The sequence below is a fragment of the Triturus cristatus genome, chromosome 9, assembly GCF_964204655.1.
Source record: "Triturus cristatus chromosome 9, aTriCri1.1, whole genome shotgun sequence".
Taxonomy (NCBI): domain Eukaryota; kingdom Metazoa; phylum Chordata; class Amphibia; order Caudata; family Salamandridae; genus Triturus; species Triturus cristatus.
The window spans coordinates 1,292,345,695-1,292,362,252 of record NC_140592.1 but is presented as its reverse complement, the minus strand read 5'-3'; the positions used below and the strand labels follow the sequence as shown (position 1 = coordinate 1,292,362,252).

Below are 16,558 nucleotides of genomic sequence, written 5' to 3'. Positions count from 1 at the left end.
CGTTAGGGACCACCTAGAGTCCATTACAGGCACCCCCAGTCCGCTCCAGGCTCTCCAGCATTCCATGGCTGACATCGCTGGACTACTGACTCCGAGACAAGAGCAACTGTCCAGTCAAAGTGGCTCCAGCGATGTCTCCAATTTGTTGTTTCAAATGAGAATGATTATGGAGAACATGGAGCGGATGTAGGCTTCACACTTGGCAGCCATGGCTGCATACCATTGAGACATTGCTGGAGTCTTGCAAGCCCAGCAGCTTTTCATCACAGCAGTGCTGCCTCAACCTTTGGCACAGATAAATGCTGCTGCACCTTCAACATCCACATCTCATCCCCCTGATGTGTCACAGCCTCACAGTGCTCCAGCCAATCTCCCATCACGTACACGGCCGGGGCACATGACACATCAGAGGAGGAAGATGTGGATGAATCAACAATCTTGCAAAGATGCCAGGGGTAGCAGTCATATCTGTCAAATGGACTGTTTCTGCTTGGAACTGTGTCTACCATCATGCCTCAGAACATCAGCTTCCACAGTCCCCTGAATTACTCTGCTGCACTCACCTTGGACTTTGATATGGATTGTCAATGTTTGCATAGTTCCCAATAACACTGCAATCAGCCTGCTGACTGAAGTCTGCCTCTTCTGCAACATCTCTGCACATGAACCCCTGTTAGAATCCGGGTTCTCTGGTTGGCACAGGTAGGTACTTGTGACAAGCAGGGAACCTTTCCTCTAGTCAGGGTAAGGGGTTACACTACTAAAACAACCCCTTGCTCACCCTTTAGGTAGCTTGGCGCGAGCAGACAAGGCTTATCTCAGAGCGTTATAGGTTAAGCATTTGTGAACACATACAGTAACCAAGTGACAACACTAAAATGGACACCACACAGGTAGTTATATTAAAAATAAGGAATCTTTATATAGGATTATCACAAGACCATTAAACGATTAAAAATACACAGTACGGTTGCTTAGTTGGTAGAAGATTGCTTAGTTTCTCTTAAGTTCTTAAATGCGACACTTTAAGTCAATGTACCTTAGATGCGACACGCAGGGCAACAAAAGTATTGCAGCGATGCAGATGCGTTGAAGTTCTTGGTGCAAAAGAAATAAAGACGGGATCTTCCAGATGCGTTACGCTTCTCCGATGTTGCGAGAAGGCTCGACTCGATGCGTCAGCTACAGCGGCGTCACCTTTGGCAAGATGCGACGGCAGCGGCCTTGGCAGCGGCACTCTTATCCGACGTTGCGAGACGCTTCTGCTCGATGCGATGCTGCAGCGGCGACACCCCTTCTGCGAGATGCGACAACAGTGGCTCCGACGGCGGCACGCTTCTCCGTGGATGCGAGGCGCTTTTCTGGTTGCGGTGCAATGCGACAGCTACGATGGCTGCGATGGCAACACGCTTCTTCGGCGTTGCGAGACACTTCCGGAATGTTGTGAGAAGCTTCCGCTCGATGCGATGCTGCAGCGGCGACACTCTGCGAGATGCGACGGCAACAGCTCCGACAGCGGCACGCTTCTCTTCCTTGCGTCGCGCTTCCAGCTCCTTGCGACACGCAGTCCCTCAGAAGGCCCAACAACAGCAGCAGGCACTTCCAAAAGACTTTGGGGAGCTGGGGATGAAGTCCACTGGTCCTGGGACTTCGTTCAGGGGGCAAGCTCAGTTCAAGCCCTTGGAGATCTTTTCAAAGCACAAGTTGAAGCAAAGTCTTTAGTAGTCTTTCTCCTCTCCTTCAGCAGCAAGGCAACCACTGCAGGCTAATCCCCCAGGTCATGGACAGTTACTCCTCCTACAGCTTTCCCAGTTCCTTCTCTTCTGGCAGAGGTTCTTCTTGTTTCAGCAGGATCTGATCTCTTAGGAGCAGGGCTCCTTCTTTTATACAGCAATTCTATTGTTCTTTGTCGCCAGGGGGCCTGAGCCTGGCTCAGTCCGGTTTTGGAGCACTTTGTTGTGGTGACTCTGCTCTTTCCTTTCAGCAGCAGGGAAGAGACATCAGCCGCTCCACAGGGGGCGGAGACGGCATTGTGGTGGCAGAGCACAGGTCTATTCAGAGTCAAGGTGTACTCCTCCCACCCATCCTGGTGTAATCTCTCTACCCACCACCTGGCAGCCAGCCTGTCTCTTGGAATTCCCCAGCCCTGCTCCCCACTAAAACTAGGCAGCACACACCCACACAGCAGAGGCGGACTGAAATGGCCAGGTCAGTAAATACTAGGTTTCTAAAAGTAGTATTTACAAACACAGGATATTAAAATAAACTTTACTAAAAGAAGTATTTTATTATTCTGAGTTCAGGCATACTAAACTTGACTTTCTACCATGCTCTATGAGTCCACTGGGATTACAGCGTGTATTAATTCCAGCAGCCCATTCTGGCCTATGGAGATCAGGTAGCCTTCAATAGTGAAAAACGAAAATGGCTGTAATTCATTATTAAGACATGCCACACACATCAGGGCATGTCCTACCTTATGCCTACAATGCACCCTGCCCTTGGGCCTACCAGAGGGGTGACTAATATGTAGTTAAGGGAAGGTTTAGGGACTGGCAAGTGGGTGCACTTGCGCAGTCAGCGCAACAGTACCAGACTGCACGCAGGTTCTGCAATGGCAGACCTTAGACACATTTTACTAGGCCGCTTCTGTGGGTGGCACAACCAGTGCTGCAAGCCCACCAGCATTGTATTTACAAGCCCTGTCACTCCTGGTGCACTTTACTAGGGGCTGATAGTAAACCAAATAAGCCAAACATGGACACCAATCAATGTATACATTTTTCATAAGGGAGAGCATATGCACCTTAGCACTGATCAGCAGTGGTAAGGTGCCCAGAGTCATAAAACAGCCAACAACTGGTCAGAAAAAATATAGGAGGAAGGCAAAAAGTTTAGGGATGACCCTGCAAAAAGGGCCAGGTCCAACACCCCCCAGTACTCTGTCTGGCCCCCCACTGGGCCAGACAGAGTACTGGGGGAGTTGTTGCACAAAGAGCTGGGCCAGTCTAGTCTGCTATCTCAGTTACTGCACATGCAAATAAAACAAATTGAGTCACTAAGATGTGTGTTGCCTGTGACCATTTATGTTTGAATCTGCCAACAATGCATGTTCAGGCTAGCCATTACAACTAATCATGGAACATTTGGCAAAGGGGATATTCGTATTCTGTGTCCACGGTAGGCATTGTAAGGGCCTGACACGTGTGACTCAACCAATGCTCTGATCTTTAAGACATAACTGTCTCAGAATCACAAAATGAATCCATGCCCATGATGTTGATCGTGACTTGCAACAATACTCACGTCAGTGTAAATCCACGTGAAGTGTCTCAAAAAAATACGTTAACAATATATACTTAGAAGAAGTACCCATAGTCATTGTGGAGGACAATGTTTGAATAGATGTGTGTCGTGGCATGACACATGTAAAGACAGTTCCATCAACTTGTCACATATTTGTTATAATTCCATCTAGCAGAAAGAGGAATGGCGTAGGAAAGCATAGCTCAAAAATTGTTACTGATTCAGATACATGCGCATGTGTGCTGTAACCCACATTACAACATCCCTCGCCCAAAACTTGCCAATTTGTTCACAGTGTTGCCCACAATGTACAGTCAGTTTTGTAAAAAGTGTCAAATGCAGATTGGTGGCCTGTCCCTTGAAGATGCTGTAATTACATTTATCAACATTCAATTTGACTGTGTCTGGGATGCATCTGCCATAATCCACTACCAGTTCAACAAGATATGTCCATGTCCACACAGCAAAAATTAATGGGAGCACAAATCATCAACCATTGGCAATTTATTAATACAAAGAACACTCTTAAAACTAAACTAATGATACTTACCAATCCACCACTACTCTAACCTAACTTGTACTAATATAAAACTACACTAAACTAACTAGCCCACTTAAGACTATACACATAACAACATATATTAAACATCAACCCACCTCCCCTCTTACGGCACATCAGGGACGGCACAAAGACACCTTAACCTATACATCAACTAACTAAACATACATTCTAAACAATTATATATTATTTTGTTTTTTATATTTTTTTTATTAACAAGTCCAAAAATACATCAACTCCCCACCCCAAGGAAAAGGAAACTTAACCAAAAGCACTAAAAAGAGAATATCCTAATTTTAAAAAGCTAACTACACCTTACACTATACTAACCCTTCACTATTTTTACACTTAACACTAACTAACTATTGAATCTATGAAAAGGAGGATAAATAGGTGAGGGGAAACGTAGGACTTTACCAGGGTGGGAAAAAAATGTATACTGCATATCAATAGGGGAGCCCCAAGGCCCCCTTTATGTCCATGAGGTGGCCCTTAAAGTCACCATTGTCCTGTTCAAGTCGGGCCACACGAACATTCAAATTATACATGAGCCTCCTCTCACTCTTTGTGATGACAGACCTCTCTCTGTGTCCTGCGGCTCTGGAGGATGTGACCGGTTGTGTACTCTGTGAGTGGGTTAGACATTGGCTTGAGGATGTGGGTGCCACACGTGGAGCAGCCCCTGATGGTCCAGGGACAGTTGACCTTTTATTTTGTGTCCCTTCCATGAATTCCTGATGGGCCAGGTATTAGCTGAGGCTGGTTTTGGTGTGTTGTTGTTCGAGGCAGGGAAGCGTGTTGTTGCCCAGATTTCTTAGTGCTGTCTGTGATGGACTTCCACCTGCCAGAAGCCCTTTCCTCGCGGTACCTCTAAGCCACTGAGTGGAATTCCTTAGCCACACGCCTGATGTGATTGTAACGTTCCTTACGCTGGAGGAACAGACGCTGCTACTCCGGGGACATGTTATCTGAAAAAAGAAAATGATACATGTCATGTTTCCTGACTCCAAGACATGATGGCATCAAGAATAATCTCCACACCAAAACTAATGAGCCATAGGTTCTGTGAACATCATCAATGAGAACATGCAACTACACACATGACCTGAAAAATCAAAAACACATCATGGCCGGAATCTGAATAAGATGTTCATGACAACATGGTTATTTCTGGTCGTAGACAAAGCTGGCACAGAGTGCAGTGAGAACAGTTGTAGGATTGCTGTTTGCAATTTGGCTGTGCAAATGAACGACTGAGTCCAACTGGGGGAGTACAGTAAGTATGAAGTTTAAGAGGCCCATTGCAGACCCTGCCATACTGACTACACAAAGTCTGCAATTGTGTCAGGTGACTGATCACAACAGTGGTAGTCATGTAGTAAAATTTAGGAAATGGAAATTCATCGCATTAGGGAGACCTTGGAGTTGTCACCACAGCTACATAACCAGATTAGATCATGTACACATGTACTTGCCAATTTGTGGAAGAATCGCTACAATTTCACATGCATGCAAGGAAAGAGGGCATATGTTGCATGAAGCATTGTGTATCAGTATTGACCAGCACTGCACATTTCTGTGCAATGACCTAATGGGACAGCAAAGCTGGTGCATGTCAACCAGACATCTGTCTGCACTGCTTTTCAAACAGTGGCGGTGTGAACACATTTATGCTACTGCTAAGCAATGCACCCTCGCCCGGCAGTGCTATGTACTCTGACATAAGCACATGTTAGGCATCACGCACCTGATCCATCAGTGTACTTTTGTGCTTTTCATGTGTGACACATTCTGATGACCAACTAGTAACATGTGAATTGGAGAACTGTTGAGCATGTCACCGTAGAGAGCATATTATAAATAAGGCTCCCTGTTTTCCGTTTTTACTGATTTTTACAGATAAATACAGACAGAAAATGATTTATTTTGCTGTCTGTATTTAATTTTAAATGTGTATAAAAACGGAAATTGGGTTGCTTTTTGAGTGATTCTAAATACTCTCTGCTATGACTGCCAAGCCAATAAGTGTGTGGATTGATAGGTAAGGGGGTTAAAAAGAAAGGAATTTTAGTAATGAGGCTTAAACAGTAGTAGATATGCACATGGTTGATACTGAAATTCGCATATTGTCATATAAGAGCATTGATTTATGTTCTGCGAGTGTTCATATCACTAAAATGTGGCAGGCATTAAAGCACAAGTGCATATTTGCCAGTTAAATAAATGTGGAAATATACCAGTTTCAGCTTCATTTGTTCACAAAATCCAAAATAGATATGGATAAATGCAGATAAAATTAATAAAAAATAAATACGGATAAATACAGACAGAAAGGTCAAAAAATAAATACCATAAAACCGGGAGCCCTAATTATAAACATATTTTATACACAGTCTGAAAATCTGGCACTCCACGATCTTGAAGGGCCCCTGTGGGAATGGGTCTGTGTGATGACGAATGGGCTTAGCAGGGTAACAATGTCAACCGTCAACAACCAAATGCTGTGTGAAAGGATGTTTGATGCATGAGTTGACGTTGTCCTACTTTGATTTGACTATCCCTGCTTCGGCACTGAGTCTGAGATAGTCTTTTCTTTGGCTACAGGTGCCTGCTTACTTGCATCAGCACGGAAATGATTCGCAGGATTCCTCATCAAATACACAAGTATTTGATGTGACAGATTTATGTACCAACAATCTGTGTTACATTGGAAGAGTTTTCTTGACATAATGTCAGTCTACCCTCTGTGACACATACTCACGTTGTCAATGTCGTTATGTGACATGCTCTTTGAACAACTGACTCTCAATGTCAACTGGAACTGCTATTATCCATGACAATTATCAACATGCACATCAGTGCTGGATATCAACGTGTTCCAGGTCGGTTCATACACATCAACATACTCAAATGTTTCTACTTAAGTGCGTACACTCTGGGATGTACCTACAATGGCTGGAGTGATGTACAAAGTTTGGATTGATGGGCTCTTAATTCAGTTGCTCACTGTGTACCATATTCACCAGGACATTTATTCCATTCAAATGGAAAATAATTAACTTGTTGTAGCAGTGGACATGCAACATGCCGACAAGCTGACCTGTACACATTACACCATGTCAAGGAGCCAGGATCATTGTGAGTTTTTCATCAGATCATGTACAATACAGATATGTGGCTGACCATTGTACCTAAATGGCATATCAAACTGAATGTGTAGTGTGTACACACAGACACAGCTTAAGTCAAATCACTGTTTTGTGGTGACACAGTTGATGCCATGTGGCCAAAAATCATATGGAGATGGTAGTACATTCTAGTTAGTTTACAATACGTTTGTATGTGGGTTTTGTCACTAGTCCATGTCAAAATGCCACATCACTTTGCAAATTATAATCAACAAGAGATGTGACCTGTTCAGTGGAAGAAACCTATCATCAGTCTACAATTGAAATTGGCTGCTGCATATCTGGAACTCTTGCACAATCATGTCAGGGCACATAGATGTTTGTGATGCTGCGGGATCGGCTCTATGACATGGCAATGACAGCACCCACATCATGGACTTTGTGCTTGCACATAGATAGGGACTTGTGAATCATATGAGGCCTTGCAACATCAAGTCCAGTAGGGCAATGCTGTCATCATGCATCACATGATGGTGCTGTGCATAACTCTTTACTTTATGCAGTATCATCACACCAGAGGTGTGGTTCATGTGATGCACATCCAGACTGTGTACTACAACATACAGGGCCTGTGGCATTGCTTGAAAATAAATGTCAACACATACAATCAAAAGCTAGGGGCGACACACTAACCTGTGGCCTGTGGGTCCATGAATGTAGCCACATCTCCTTGTGTGATCAAAGGTCTTCCTTCTGCGGAAAAAGTGTTGAAAGTACAATTAATGTAATTGACATCACGTTATGCAAGATTCACATACATCATTGATGGTTTCATTATACAATTTAATTCACAGTAATAGTCAGGTTGAAGAAATCAAAACCTTCTCAGGGGTTTCACTGATACACCTGGTCCTTTTAAACCAACAAAGAAGAGATTGGCACAGAAGCTGTAATATAAAAGACATATTTTTTATTAACCTCAGATAAGGGAGATTGCGTCATACAGTAATCTCAAGTCACTGTAGGAGGCATTCTAAGGAGTACAGAGAACAGGGGTCTTATATACCCACACAGGGGCTCAAAAGAAGGTGGTACAAGTACACATGAGAAGAGTTACACACATAGATGGTCATACAGAAAATGCACAGTCAACAAGTAGGAGGAGTAATGAGTTGCTGACATCAGTTAGAACAGCCTGACAGTTCTATACTAGGAGCAGGGGCATTCTACTAGCTAGGCCCTTCTGAGCATGTGCAAGGCTCTGGAAGAGGGAGAAAGCAAATTGCTAGCACATAGCTAACTAAAATGGCTGCCAAGTACAAAATGGCTTTCAGCTCATGCTAACAGATCCCCGTAATCTTTAACAGATAGTCCTTTTAGCATGAGCTAAAGACATTCCTATGATCCAGTAGGAACACAGAAAATATTTTGCACATTAATTTTCATAAATTTATCAATATCCAAATTCATTGCTAGGTGGGCATTTTACATTCCAAACATTTCAGTAAGCGGGTATATATAAGGTATAAGCAGGAGTACAATGGGAACAGAGCATTGGGTCACACAGATAGCAGGAGAGAGTAATGACTATTATCACAAGCAGAATTATTAACTTTCTAGTCCTAAGCAAATCCCAGAACGATCTAGTAAAAACATTTTCAAGGCTCCTATGTATTTCAGTGACCATCCATTTCAACTTCAGAAAAGCCAACAGCACATATCTAATAAAAACATTTTCACTAGACTTTTCCAGTGTTTCCTTTATGAGGGCCAGAGTATCAATCATTATAATCAAGGAAAGGGTAAAGTAACATTTGTAAACTGGTCAGATGAACGTTTCTCTCGCAGAATAAACATTCCTAATGCAAATATTAAAGCAGTCAGACATATTATTACAAAAATAATCCTGGATCCAGGGGACCAGGAGGACCACACAGGGCCATAGGAATTAGGACGAAGAGCTGCAAAGGGCTGCTCCTCCTCAAAAATGGGACGACCAATGGCGTACATTTTTAACAAAAAAGAAGTCCTTGGGAAATTGAAGCCGCTGCACAACCAGCCAGAGGGGAGTCTTCTCCCTGTGTCCGTTTCAGCCTCACAGGCAGGCTCTTGTTGTTCCCACGGTGGAGCTGCACAACTCGCAACTCAGGAATCAAGGCCCAGTAAGGACTGTCCGTTTATTTACACAGACTAGCTAATAAAAGACTAGCAATGCCCTTGTAAAACTATGTAGCATGAGAATAACATAAACAATAGTGGTGGTATCACCTGAGAATTTTAGAACAAAAACGACCCACATCTAGTTCCCCTTAAAGATCAAATAAGGGAACAGCAATCTAGCTACTCATCCTTTCATAATTCCATCAGACAGGATGGGCAGTAACATAGCATATTTATGTATTCATTTTATTAATGCTAACAATGTTTAAAACAGTATTACTGAATAGCCAATTAAATGTCTCATGGCTATTTCATAGACAGTTTAGACAGGCTCAAAAGAAATTGAGAAAAAGACAGAGAAAACATAAATTTGCCTACCCTTAATTTGTAGAGGAGCTAGCCTTCTTCACCCATTTGACAGTAGGAAACCTGAAACAGGTTTCACTTCAGTCAACACTAAACCCCTATTTGTAGCAACTGGGCATAAACAAAGTTATAGGAGGTAAATAGCACATTGAACTAGCTAAAGAACATGAATAACCAACCACCAATCCCTTTAGCAAATGTACACGTGGAACATGAGGGCGCATGAATTCAAACTAAATCCCATGGTTTCCTTAACTCAGCCCTAAAAGCATTAGTGCTATATATATATGGCAGAGCCATTCTCTTAATCAGAGCTCACATATACCATTATATTGCCTTTTATTCTTATCAGTGCACAAAAAAGTAAGCAAAACCTCTCTTTCTCTCCCTGTCCTGCCATTTCGTCGTTCAAAAAGTTTTATATGTCGAAATGTCAAAGCAAACCTTGCTCTGAGCCCTGCTAGGCTTCTAAATGTAGAACTTTTAACTTTTAACCCTTTACCACCAGCTGTCCCATTTTGTGTGCATGGGTTTCCATGCCGTTCTCCCAATTCAAAGTGACCCTGGAGACTGAGAGCTGAACAGCAAACCCACTCCATTCCTGTCTACCTGCAATGCAGAGGTAAGCTTCATAACCTCTGCTGGTTTTTTGTACATATTTGTATTTGTAAGCAGTGTGCTGAGTGCTTGTCTAGCAGTATAGATGTCAGCTACTCATTCTATACTTACATATGTGCATTTACTGGAGCCTAAGGCAGTTTAAAAGCTGCTCTGATTGGAATAACCTCATTTAAATAGTGAATTTTACCCAGTTTCGACTTTGATGTTTGGGGCACTTAAAAATGGATGTCCTACAATTTGTTGGCATATTAGTCATCCCCAGAATGTTCCCTACATATCCCAGAGATGGGGGATCAGAAATGTATAATGTATACCCTTATAAAAATGAGTTTTGTACGCCTGCGCAGAGTGACATTTCACATATAAGTTGACCCCTATTGCGGTACAGCACTGCTTAATTAAATTTTGATGCTAGTAGGTCACAGTATCATTATTAGGCATTATAAATATTGAAAAACAAATTTAATTCACTTATCAGTCAGTCAGTCAAAAAAGTCTTTATTCGATTCGCATCATAAAAGACATCCTACACATATTAGGCAATTCGACTAAAATTGAATTCATATACAAAACAAGACAGACTGTAAAACCTTTAAAATGTTACATAAAATGGTAGATTAAAAATAATCGCAGGATTTTAAAAAAATACAATAAAATGCAATTAGGGACGCGCCATTTGGCCCAAGGACCAAAATGAATGCTAATTTTTGACAGCTTAATAGCACAGATCACGACTTGAGTTTCCTAGCCCTAAGGATCCATGCCCAACTGATAAATTTAGCAACACCATTTACTATAGGTTTTGAGGTATCTGTTTGCAGGATTCTACTAGCAACCTGTGCAGAACGGGTGCTCATTAATCTGCAAACAGGTCGAAGCCAGATACGTCTAGGGAGTTGGTAAATTGGGCAACAAAAAAGGAAGTGATCCATAGTTTCAGTCATGTCTACACAAAAGGGGCATTTGTCACTACCAAGAGGTCTCCAACTTTTGGTGAGTCCTCGCAGTGGTAGAGCGCCCACTCTAAACTGGTGATACAATTTACGATCAAGAACTTTCAAAATAGTATCCCAGTAGCTTTCGTAGACAGAGTCGTCCTTATAAACTAGGAAAGTAACAGTCATCGTGGAACCTATAAGGGAAGCACATCTCCTATTCTTAATATAACTCCAGTACGCATCCTTAAGGACCTTTTTTGCCGGGAAGACTACTGTATCAGGGTTAGTCCATAAATCACGCATCCCAAGATCAAACAACAAAGTTTTGATGCTAGACAACCAGGGAATCCTATACGACCCCTCCATTCCTTTGATCTCCAGGAGGGCTTTTGCATAGTTAATTAGTTCAGGAGTCGTCCACAGACGACGCCAAAACGCCAGGGGTCTGTACCCTGCCCAGTCCTCTATAGGCCGAATTCCCAGGTCATACCACACCACTGCTGATACATCACTGCTGACACTGCTGCTGACACGCCGCTGCTGACACGTCACAGCTGACACCACTGCTAACACGTCACTGCTGACACACTACTGCTGACATGCCGTTGCTGACATACCACTGCTGACACGCCGCTGCTGACACGCCGCTGCTGACACGCCGCTGCTGACACGCCGCTGCTGACACGCTGCTGCTGACACGTCGCTGCTGACACGTCGCTGCTGACACCTCACTGCTGACACACCGCTGCTGACACACCGCTGCTGACACACCGCAGCTGACACACCGCAGCTGACACACCGCAGCTGACACACCGCAGCTGACACGCCACTACGAACACACAACTGCTGACACATCGCTGCAGACACCACTGCTGACATGCCGCTGCTGACACGCCGCTGCTGACACGCCGCTGCTGACACGCCACTGCAGACACGCCGCTGCTGACACGCCACTGCAGACACGCCACTGCAGACACGCCACTGCTGACACGCCACTGCTGACACATCGCTGCTGACAACCACTGCTGAAACGCCGCTGCTGACGCACCGCCGACACACCACTGCTGACACACCACTGCTGAAATGCCACTGCTGACACATCGATGCTGACACATCGTTGCTGACACGCTGCTGCTGTCACCACTGCCGGCACACCGCTGCCGACACACCGCTGCCGACACACCGCTGCCGACACACCACTGCTGACTCGCCTGCCACTGCTGACACACCACTGCTGATACATCACTGCTGACACTGCTGCTGACACGCCGCTGCTGACAAGCCACTGTTGACACACCACTGCTGACACATCGCTACTGACACACCGCTGCTGACATGCCGCTGCAGACACCACTGCTGTCACACCACTGCTGACACACCATTGCTGACACGCCATTGCTGACCCACCACTGCTGACACACCACTGCTAACATGCCGCTGCTGACACCCCGCTGCTGACATGTAACTGCTGACACACCACTGCTGACACACCACTGCTGTCACACCACTGCTGACACACCACTGCTGACACACCATTGCTGACACGCCATTGCTGACACACCACTGCTGACCCACCACTGCTGACCCACCACTGCTGACACACCACTGCTAACATGCCGCTGCTGACACCCCGCTGCTGACATGTAACTGCTGACACACCACTGCTGACACACCACTGCTGACACATCACTACTTACACGCCACTACTGACATGCCACTGCTGACACGCCACTGCTGACACGCCGCTGCTGACATGCCGCTGCTGACACGCTGCTTCAGACACCACTGCTAACACACCACTGCTGACACACCACTGCTGACACATCACTGCTGACACCACTGTTGACACATCACTGCCGACACACAGCTGCTGACATGCCGCTGCTGACACGTAGCTGCTGACATGCCGCTGCTGAAACACCACTGCTGATACATCACTGCTGACGCTGTTGCTGACACGCCGCTGCTGGCACGCCACTGCTGGCACGCCGCTGCTGACATGCCGCTGCTGACACACCACTGCTGACACACCACTGCTGACACGCCGCTGCTGACACGCCGCTGCTGACACACCACTGCTGACATGCCACTGCTGACACACCACTGCTGACACACCACTGCTGACACACCACTGCTGACACGCCGCTGCCGACACGCCGCTGCCGACACGCTGCTGCCGACATACCACTGCTAACACACCACTGCTGACACACCACTGCTGACACACCACTGCTGACACACCACTGCTGACACACCACTGCTGACAACCGCTGCTGATGCACCGCTGCAGACACCACAGCTGACACATCGCTGCTGACATCGCTGCTGACACATCGCTGCTGACACATTGCTGCTGAAACGCTGCTGCTGATGCGCTACTGCTGACACACCGCTGCAGACACACCGCTGCAGACACACCGCTGCTGACACACCGATGCTGACACACCGATGCTGACACATCGATGCTGACACATCGATGCTGACACGCCGCCGCTGACACGCCGCCGCTGACACGCCGCCGCTGACACACCACTGCTGACACACCACTGCTGACACACCACTGCTGACACACCACTGCTGACACGCCGCTGCAGACACCAATGCTGACACATCGCTGCCAACACACCGCTGCCGACACACCGCTGCTGACTCGCCGCTGCTGACACTGCTGCTGACATGTCGTTGCTGACACGTCGCTGCTGACACCACTGCTAACACACCACTGCTGACACACTACTGCTGACATGCTGCTTCTGACTCGCCCGCCGCTGCTGAAACACCACTGCTGACACGCTGCTGCTGACACGTCGCTGCTGACACCACTGCTGACACACCACTGCTAACACACCACTGCTGACACACCACTGCTGAAACGTCGCTACTGACACGTCGCTACTGACATGCCGCTGCTGACACACCACTGCTAACACACCACTGCTGACACAACACTGCTGACACACCACTGCTGACACACCACTGCTGACACGTCACTGCTGACATGTCACTGCTGACACGCCGCTGACACGTCGCTGCTGACACCACTGCTGACACACCACTGCTGACACACCACTGCTGACACGTCGCTACTGACACGTCGCTGCTGACACGTCACTGCTGACACGTCACTGCTGACATGTCACTGTTGACATGTCACTGCTGACACGCCGCTGACATGCCGCTGACACGCCGCTGCTGACACACCGCTGCTGCCACACCACTGCTGACACCACTGCTGACACGCCACTGCTGACATGCCACTGCTAACACACCACTGCTGACACACCACTGCTGACACGCCGCTGCTGACACGCCGCTGCTGACACACCGCTGCTGACACGCCACTGCTGACACGCCACTGCTGACATGCCGCTGCTGACACACCACTGCTGACACGCCGCTGCTGACACGCCGCTGCTGACACACCGCTGCTGACGCACCGCTGCTGACGCACCGCTGCAGACACACCGCTGCAGACACCACTGCTGACACATCGCTGCTGACACATCGCTGCTGACACATCGCTGCTGAAACGCCGCTGCTGAAACGCCGCTGCTGAAACGCCGCTGCTGACACACCGCTGCTGACACACCGCTGCTGACACACCGCTGCTGACACACCGATGCTGACACATCGATGCTGACAGGCCGCTGCTGACACGCCGCCGCTGACACGCCGCCGCTGACACGCCGCCGCTGACACGCCACTGCTGACACACCACTGCTGACACACCACTGCTGACACGCCGCCGCTGACACGCCGCCGCTGACACAGCACTGCTGACACACCTTGAGAGCCTTGAGACCCTTTATGGGTGAGTAGCGCGCTTTATAAATGCGAATGATTGATTGATAGATTGACACATCGATGCTGACACGCCGCTGCTGACACGCCGCCGCTGACACGCCGCCGCTGACACACCACTGCTGACACACCACTGCTGACACACCACTGCTGACACGCCGCTGCAGACACCAATGCTGACACATCGCTGCCAACACACCGCTGCCGACACACCGCTACTGACTCGCCGCTGCTGACTCGCCCACCGCTGCGGATACATCACTGCTGACACCACTGCTGACACGCCACTGCTGACATGCCACTGCTGACATGCCGCTGCTGACAACCATGCTGAAACGGCGCTGCTGACGCACCGCTGCTGACACACCGCTGCAGACACCACTGCTGACACACCACTGCTGACACACCACTGCTGACACACCACTGCTGAAACATCGATGCTGACACATCGTTGCTGACACGCCGCTGCTGACATGCCACCGCTGACACGTCGTCGCTGACACGCCGTCGCTGACACGCCGCCGCTGACACGCCGCCGCTGACACGCCGCCGCTGACACGCCGCCGCTGACACGCCGCCGCTGACACGCCGCCGCTGACACGCCGCCGCTGACACGCCGCTGCTGACACCACTGCCGGCACACCGCTGCCGACACACCGCTGTCAACACACCACTGCTGACTCGCCGCTGCTGACTCGCCTGCCGCTGCTGACACACCACTGCTGATACATCACTGCTGACACTGCTGCTGACACACCACTGCTGACACGCTGCTGCTGACACACCACTGCTGACACGGTGCTGCTGACACCACTGCTGACACACCGCTGCTGACACGTCGCTGCTGACACGTCGCTGCTGACATACTGCTGCTGACAAGCCACTGCGGACACGCCACTGCTGACACACCGCAGCTGACACGCCACTGCTGACACACCGTAGCTGACACGCCACTGCTGACACACCGCAGCTGACACGCCACTGCTGACACACCGCAGCTGACACACTGCAGCTGACACGCCACTACAGACTACGGACACACATCTGCTGACACATCGCTGCAGACACCACTGCTGACACGCCACTGTTGACACGCCGCTGCAGACACGCCGCTGCAGACACGCCGCTGCAGACACGCCGCTGCAGACACGCCGCTGCAGACACGCCGCTGCAGACACCACTGCTGTTTACTTCACTGCTGACACGCCACTGCTGACACACCACTGCAGACACGTCACTGCTGACACACCATGTAGGAGAGTAGGATCTGCTTCACATGGGTAGCCCCACTTTTTGCTGGTGTTTCACTGTTTTTCGACCTTAGTCTGGCTGTGGCCCTGCTAATCAGGACCCCAGCATAGCTGCTTCCTCTCTAAAATGGTTTGCATGTACATTAGGTACATTATTAATTGGATTCTGGAGTGCCTTATAAGCCCCTAGTATATGGTATACTATGTACCTAGGGCATAGGTACCTCAGAGGCCTACCAGGGGTTGAAGCATGTATTATGCCACCCCTGGGAAGCACTCCAAAATGACACCACAGGTCAGCTACTGCAGCCTGGGTAAGGTGGTGCTTGCACCCCTTACTGTGGTATAGGCTACCTATATCACTACCATTGCACACACATATAGAACCTATAAGTCACTCCTATGGAAGGCCTTAACAATCCTGAAGGC

At 47.9% G+C, this 16,558-nt stretch overlaps 1 long non-coding RNA gene across 1 annotated transcript in view; it reads right to left on the bottom strand.

Moving 5' to 3' along the window:
- Window positions 1-3,792: 3,792 nt before the first annotated feature.
- The window catches only part of LOC146799800 (uncharacterized), a 51,994-nt gene continuing 39,228 nt past the window's right edge, over window positions 3,793-16,558 (bottom strand). Inside the window, exons 2-3 of the long non-coding RNA XR_014968971.1 lie at window positions 7,687-7,746; window positions 3,793-4,833 (exon numbers count right to left, since the gene is read on the bottom strand). This is a non-coding gene — a long non-coding RNA (uncharacterized LOC146799800). The remainder of the gene's footprint in view (window positions 4,834-7,686; window positions 7,747-16,558) is intronic.